Here is an 8788-nt window from a genome sequence, read left to right as displayed (position 1 = left end):
AGTTATATTGCTACTTACATGAGGATTAGGACACTGACAACAAGATAAATGGTGACCAGCATGATATAACGACATGTGCATTCGTTATCGTCCGAATGAATTTTGGTCCAAATTTCGGGGATTTCCGTGTTCGCTTTAACAAAACAATAACGAACGCTCAGAATCCAAAATCCGAAAGATCCGAAATAAAAAATGCTTTATTTTCGTATCCATTATATTTTTGTATCGTTGCGACAACAGTTGACATTCTAGAGACATGAACATTCAACGAAGCAGCTAAAAACACGATCGCCGCGAGCGGACATTTACGGTCAAATGCTTCACCCATAGGCAATAGAAGAAGTCTGATGTTGTTTGACTATTATTAATAATTATAATTATTACTAGTCAAACAACATTAGAAGTCTACTATAGCTTGTGGGCGGAACATTCGACCAGAAATGTACGATCACTGCGTCGTACAGTTTAGCTGCTTCGTTGAATCTTCTTAGAACATCCGACAGATACCAGAAGCCTTCAATTGACAGATTCGACCTCAAAGCGGAGTTCCAGTCAGAAAACAAATTTAACATTAACAAAGAACAACCTTTGGAAAAAACATTTTTTTTTTTTAACTCACCTTTTTAGGTCTGTTGCTAGGGGGTCCCTCGTAATCTGCCTCTTCCTCTCCAAGGTGCCTGACGTCATTTCCCTCGGCGCCCGCGCTCACTAGTGCTCCTAGGAGATGTCTGTCATCATTTCTCAGGAGTCACTGGGCAGCGCCGAGGTTTTGCGCGATGGCTTCATTGCCATCACAACGGGGGCGGGCACTTCCGACGACGACGCCCGTTGTGATGGCAACGTCCAAAGTGTACGGCGCTGCACCGTATGTACGGCATATGCGCGAGAACGACGGTGCATGCTGGTAATACAGCAACACCATATCCAGGAAGTGTATGCTTGTGGGCTTCACCTGCCCACACCTAAGATGGGAATGTCCAAGCACGAATGATATAAGGTAACTTCTATTATAAAATATTAATGAAAGCGGCACTATTTACGAGAATAATGATTGTTAATTTAACATTATAAGATAGAAAGAGAATGATTTAAAAAAAAAAAAAAATCATATACGTGGTTGGAACTCCGCTTTAATTAATTCAGATTTTCGAATGCATTTTTTAAAGAAACAAAATAAATCAAAACGAATTTCGGAAGTAACTAAATTTTATTTTTCGGACGAAACCGAAATTCCGAAAAGAAATATTTCAGTGTGCACATGTCTAGATATAACTACTTAGCTTGTAGAAACACAGTAATAGGAGTATGATCACGAAACACAGAGGGGCGTCCTGAACTCCCAGAAATGGCTGTTCTGGTAAGTACAAAAATTATATCTTCTCGTTCATTAACAACTTGCCGCCCGTGCTATAGCCGAAAGAGGGCTAGAGCGCAGGCTTGAATTGCTGGGAGGGCGTTCATAGACATTCTTGCGCTTCCCGTGTGCCACCTGGGGCACGCGGGCGACGCGCTCTGTGATAGCCGAGTCCGTGAGACTCGGCTGATTATAGATCGGGTAAAAGGCCAATAACAGCAGGCTCTTTACCACGTGATCAGCTGTGCCAGCCAATGACAGCTGATCACAGGAATAAACAAATGGCGGTTAACAGTGGCTGCTGTTAGAGGGACATCGGTCCCGATCGTGCTGCAAATCAGTGCCACATATCAGTGCCACCTATCTGTGCCCATTAGTGCTGCCAATCAGTGCCTCATCAGTGCCACCTATCACTGCTCATCAGTGCCACCTCTCCATGCTGCCTTATCAGTGCCACCTATCAGTGTCCATTAGTGCCACCCATCAGTGCAACCTATCAGTGCAGCCTCATCAGCGCACATCAGTGAAGGAGAAAAATGACCTGTTTGCAAAACTTTATAACAAAATATGAAAAAAGTTTTTTCAAAAATTTCGGTCTTTTTTTGTTTGTTTAGCAAAAAAAAAAAAAAAAAAACCCAGTGGTGATTAAATACGACAAAAAGAAAGTTCTATTTGTGTTAAAAAAATTATGAAAAATTAGTTTGGGTACAGTGTTGTATGACCGCGCAATTGTCATTCAAAGTGTGACAGTGCTGAAAACTGAAAATTGGCCTGGGCAGGAAGGGGGTTTAAGTGCCTAGTAAGCAAGTGGTTAAAGTGGTAGTAAACTCTTTAATCACTTGACCTCCGGAAGATTTACCCCCCTTCATGACCAGGCCATTTATTGCGATACCGCACTGCGTTACTTTAACTTACAGTTATGCAACGCTGTACATTAATGACATTTATGTCATTTGTTTTCCCACAAATAGAGCTTTCTTTTGGTGGTATTTGATCATTTTTTTTTTTTTTTTTTGCGCTATAAATAAAAAAAGAGGACACTTTTGAAAAAAAATAAAATATTTTTTTTACTTTCTGCTATAAAACATATCCAATTAAAAAAAAAGTTCTTCATAAATTTAGGCCATTAGGTATTCTGCTACATGTTTTCGGTAAAAAAAATCCCAATAACCATATATTATATGATTTGTGCAAAAAGTATAGTGTCTACAAACTATGGGACATATACTAGAATTTTTTTTTTTTTTTTTTTAATATACTAGTAGTGGCGGCAATCTGCGGCTTATATCGGGACTGTGATATTGCGCCGGACAGTCAGACACTAACTGACACTTTGCGGGAACCAGTGACACTAATGCAGTGATCAGTGCTAAAAATATGCACTGCCACTGTACTAATGACACTGGCTGGAAAGGGATTAAACATCTAGGGCGATAAATTTGTGCCTAACCAGTGTTTTTGTGTACCCTGTGTGCTGCTTTCAGTAAGGGATGTGATGGAATTTATTTTCTGCTTTACAGGGAACGAAAATCCATCACATCCCCGCTGACAGAACAGAGCTCTGCCTTGTTTACTTAGACAGAGCTCTGTTCTGTGTCTCTCCTTGCTGATCAGCAAACATGCATTAGCCGGCACCCGCTGATTGGCTTGTGCCGTGTTTAATCACAGCAGAGCCACAGCGTGCCCCGTACCCAGAAGTGCCAGATCATGTACTAGGTAGAGCCGCTCTGCCGCCTTATAACTAAGTTATGCAGTTGGCAAGCAGTTAAAATAAAAAAGATTCCTCCTGCAAAGCAATATCATAATGTGTTATGTATGCACAACATATTATCACAATATATAGAACTTCCCTTGACACGAAGCCCTCCACCGGCACACTATGACCGCTGCAGAGGCCTCCATCTTTGCCCGGTCTTCCTTTTCGTGTTCGCGGGCTTTGGCCGGTTGAATGTCTGAACCATGATGACGTCACTCCCGCATATACGCATGGGAGTCACGGCCACGGCATACCTGTGCCGTTCCTTCAGAGCCCATGCGCCGATGACGTCACCGGCTGCTCGCTAGAATATCTCCTAAACAGTACATTCTCAAAGGAGAGTAGAATGAAACAGAGTTTAGAGGTCAGTAGTAACTAACAAAGAATTAAGGCTTATTTTTTGTTTTATGGCCTACTAACTTTGTGCTAATCTTGTGTCAGAAACCATGAAATCAGACGTACAGTTAAATCACACTTGTTTAATAATAAAAGTAAATAGAACAAACATAGTCAAAACATAGCCAGAGTTCAGGAACTGGAATGGATAGTCAGACAAGCCAAACGTCAGGGAGCCAGAGATGAGCGTAGTAAAACAGCAAGCAGGATCTGGAGCCAGAAGGGGTGTCAGCCAAGAAAGTCTTTTAACAGGAATGCAGGAGAGCGTCTGTGGTGTTGACTAAGGCAAAGGCAGAGATCCTCTGGGCTGGACGGATTAAGTAGGCAGGACTGACGAGCAGGATATCATCAACAGCTGAGTAACTGTGGAGAGATAGGAGCTGGCAATTAGCCGACAGCTGAGCGGCCAGCTCAGAGAAGGAAGGGCTGAGCCCAGCCCTGAGATCTTGGTCCAACAAATACTAGCCATTTTTAGTTCGGCATAGAATAAGTAAATAAGTATCACGGGTGAGTAAATCTGCCCCAACTAAGCTCCAATGGGTGGAGCTTATTGTTGAGGATATCGGAGTGGAGGTTTGGAATTATTTTATGCATGTGAAAATCGGTGTGGATAAGCCAAGAGTGTGCTGGCACCCATAGTGGATAGGTGGTATTGTATGGGACCAAGAACAGAATATAGAGTGGGGGGTTGGCAACCCACTGATCACGATCTACCCGTCAATCGCCGTTAGGTGAGGTGACGAGTAGATCATGTCCCTTCTTGCCAACCCCCCCGGAACCTGGACAGCAGCGGCGGTGGCATTTGCTGAAACTGATCCCTATACTTTCCTCCTCCAGCCGCTGAAAGCCTGATTCTCCTCCTTTCCCTACCGCTGGCATGCGGCAGCTGCAGGAGGAAAATACAGGAGATCAGTTCCAGTGCCCTCCTGTCCAGGTTCCCCTCCTTCAGCTGTCCTGGCCCTGTGTGCATTCCCTGGTCCCCCCACAGCACCGCTGGCTTCCCCTCCACTCCTCTCCCGCTGGCTGCTGCAGGGATCCTTTCAGAATGGAGAGCAGGGGAAGGGGTCAATAAATATGTAATTGACCTGCCCCTTCCTTTTCCGAATGAACACAGTGAATGACGTTACCGATTACTCACTGTGTTCATTCATAAATGAAGCATAGTTAACAGTGTTGACTATGATTTAGTTTGTGATTGAAAAGGAAGGGCTATACAGAGCTATTCGTGTTCATTCATTCTGTGCAGCTGAGGCTGCAGAGATAGCGATTGAGGATTGTGTTCAAAGCTTTTCTCAAAAGTGAAACATTAGGGGTCTGTTTAGACCCCTGATATTTCACCAAAGCCCCCCCAATGGGGCTGCTAGAAAAATTGTTAACAATAAAAAAAAAAAAATAATAATAAAAATAAATAAATAAATAACAAAAATAAAAAAAGTTCACTGCAATACTGACTGGCACCACCCACTGCTGTACTGACTGGCACCATCCACTATTTATTGACTGACACCGTCCGCTGCTTTAATGACACCTTACACTTTTCTACTGACACGTCCACTGCTTTACTGGCACTGTTCACACACACTGTCTACTGCCCACATAAACGCTGTCCACTGGTCTGCTGACTGACCCTGTGCACGTTTTTGTTTACAAACTTTTTTTAGTAGGATTAAATTGTGGTACAATGAGAGAATTCAAGTAAAAAAGAAGAATAACATATAAAGGTAATTTAGTAGGCAAAATCCATATTTTTACAGTGACATTTGTTTTTTTATTATTTATTCCCTACTATTTAGTTAGGCCTTGCTAGTTATTTCCTTAAAAACAAAAAGGGCACCGATCCCCGGTGATCTTTGATCTCTTTCATGTTGTTCAAGTAGACTTCTACCTCTCAAAGTTTGCCTACCCCTGATGTAGACTTTTCTCCATAAGTCTTAGGCGATCGGGCAGGACCACCAGGTATGAAAACAGGTGTCTTGCAATGGACAGTCCTGGAAGCAATTAGAGCAGGAGAACTTTCTAAACAAAGGGCCAGTTTACTGTCCTTCAGATTTTAGGGGACCGGACTGTGGCCACTGGAAGTGGAAAATGCCCTGGCATCAATGGGATTAAACAATGCCCCATCTTTGGTGTCAGTGAGAGGAATTGTCCCAATCGTGTCCTTGAATAAGAAGAATCATGTCCAAATGTTGGTGTCACTAGCAGGAACTGTGCTCCATCGTTGCTGTCATTGGGAGGAACTGTGCCCCATTGTTGGTGTCATTGGGAGGAACTGTGCCCCATTGTTGGTGTCATTGGGAGGAACTATGCCCCATCTTTGGTGTCAGTGGGGAGAATTATGTCCCACTGTTGATGTCAGAGGATGAAATATTAATTTAAGGGCCAGATAAAACCAAGCAAAGGGCTGCATTTTGGAGACCACTGAATTAGAGGAACCTTCTGGTATTCTATGTGCCAACCTAGTGGGTATGTAGAATAAAGTAATACAAAGTATTTTGTTCCTCAGGCATTTGTGTTTTGGGTGCAGAATTTGGTTGTACACCATATTTGCAACCACATCTTGGAGTCTAAATCAGTGGTCTTCAAATTTTGCTTGCCTTTATCCGGCCCTTGCAGCTCCACTGATACGAGACTCTATTCTGCCAAATGACATCAACAATGGGGCACCATTTCTCCCACTGGCACCAACAATAGAGCACTATTCCTCCCAGTGATACCAACAGTGGGGCACTATTCCTCCCAATGATACCAACAATGGGACACTGTTGCTCCCAATGATACCAACGAGGGGCCACTATTCCTCCCAATGATACCAACGACGGGGCACTATTCCTCCCAATGATACCAACGAGGGGCCACTATTCCTCCCAATGATACCAACGACGGGGCACTATTCCTCCCAATGATACCAACAACGGGGCACTATTCCTCCCAACGATACCAATGACTGGGCACTATTCCTCCCAATGATACCAACGACGGGGCACTATTCCTCCCAATGATACCAACGACGGGGCACTATTCCTCCCAATGATACCAAGGACTGGGCACTATTCCTCCCAATGATACCAACGACGGGGCACTATTCCTCCCAATGATACCAACAACTGGGCACTATTCCTCCCAATGATACCAACGACGGGGCACTATTCCTCCCAATGATACCAATGACGGGGCACTATTCCTCCCAATGATACCAACGACTGGGCCCTATTCCTCACAATGATACCAACGACGGGGCACTATTCCTCCCAATGATACCAACGAGGGGGCACTATTCCTCCCAATGATACCAACGACGGGGCACTATTCCTCCCATTGATACCAATGACTGGGCACTATTCCTCCCAATCATACCAGCGACGGGGCACTATTACTCCCAATGATACCAACGACGGGGCACTATTCCTTCCAATGATACCAACGACGGGGCACTATTCCTCCCAATGATACCAATGACTGGGCACTATTCCTTCCAATGATACCAACGACGGGGCACTATTCCTCCCAATGATACCAACGACGGGGCACTATTCCTTCCAATGATACCAACGACGGGGCACTATTCCTCCCAATGATACCAATGACTGGGCACTATTCCTTCCAATGATACCAACGACGGGGCACTATTCCTCCCAATGATACCAATGACAGGGCACTATTCCTCCCAATGATACCAACGATGAGGCACTGTTCCTCCCAATGATACCAACGACCGGGCACTATTCCTCCCAATGATACCAATGACTGGGCACTATTTCTCCCAATGATACCAACGACAGGGCACTATTTCTCCAAATGATACCAACGACAGGGCACTATTTCTCCCAATGATACCAACGATGAGGCACTGTTCCTCCACCTAATAGAAAATGTGATGTTTACTCCCACTGATGCCAAGAACATTTCCACTCCCGCTGGCCACAGTCCAGCGCCCCTAAAGTCTTAAGGACAAATAACTGGCCCTTTGTTTAGAAAATTAGGAGACCCCCTGGTCTAAATTATTGTTTAGGTTGGCCACCCATTTCATCACATAGCTGTAAAAAAAATAATTATGAAGAACAAAGAGCACTGGGCCACCGGTGGTAATGGTGGTAATCTCTTATGAATAATTCAGACAATATATATCAAAAGCATTGTGTGAAAGGAGACTCAAAACACTTTTTATTTTTAATTTTTCAGTATTTTTTATAGTGTTTTTCAATGTTTAACGGCCAGTTATTCAGTATAAAATAAAGCAATGCCGACAATATGAAAAATGAAAATAAATCACACATATACAGTTTCCTTTTTTACAGAATCCTTAACCGCTATGAAGGTCCATGGCTGACCTGACAGGACTGTTTTTCTGTACAATTTAATGGTGATTTGGCAAATACAAACATTCATGACATTCCAGTTATAAAAAGAGACTGCTTAAAGCTGACCTCCAGGAAATCAGCCACTTTGAAAAATGTGCATGTTTGTAAGTGTGCATGTCACCTTATGGACCTATCTTTTCAACCACTTTCCCTCTGGAAGATTTACCCCCCCCCCCCTTTATGACCAGGCCATATTTTGCTATACGGCACTGCGTTAATTTAACTAACAATTGCGCGGTGATGTGACACTGTACCCAAATAAAATTTAAGTTTTTTTCCCCACAAATAGAGCTTTCTTTTAGTGGTATTTGATCACCACTTTGTTTTTATATTTTTTGCGCTATGAACAAAAAAAGACTGAAAATGTAGCAAAAAAATATATATTTTTTACTTTCTGCTATAAAACATATCCAAAAAAAAATCAAATTTCTTCATAAATTTAGGCCAATATGTATTCTGCTTCATATTTTTAGTTACAAAAAAAATCCCCAAAAAAATGTATATTGATTGGTTTGCGAAAAAGTTATAGCGTCTACAAACTATAGTATACAGTGGGGAAAATAATTATTTGATCCCCTGCAGATTTTGTAAGTTTGCCCACTTACAAAGAAATGAAGAGTCTATAATTTTTTTATCATAGGTGTATTTTAAATGAACCAGAAATCCAGAAAAAACACATGATACAAATGTTATAAATTGAGTTCAGTGAGTAAAATAAGTATTTGGTCCCCAAGCAAAACATGACTTAGTACTTGGTGGAGAAATCCTTGTTGGCAAGCACAGAGGTTAGACGTTTCTTGTAGTTGGTTACCAGGTTTGCACACATCTCAGGAGGGATTTTGCTCCACTCTTCTTTACAGATCTTCTCTAAATCCTTAAATGTCTTAGCTGTCGCTTGGCAACTCAAAGTTTCAGCTCCCTCCA

Source organism: Aquarana catesbeiana, linkage group LG08 (genome assembly GCF_042186555.1).
Source record: "Aquarana catesbeiana isolate 2022-GZ linkage group LG08, ASM4218655v1, whole genome shotgun sequence".
NCBI lineage: Eukaryota > Metazoa > Chordata > Amphibia > Anura > Ranidae > Aquarana > Aquarana catesbeiana.
This window is presented reverse-complemented; position numbering follows the sequence as displayed.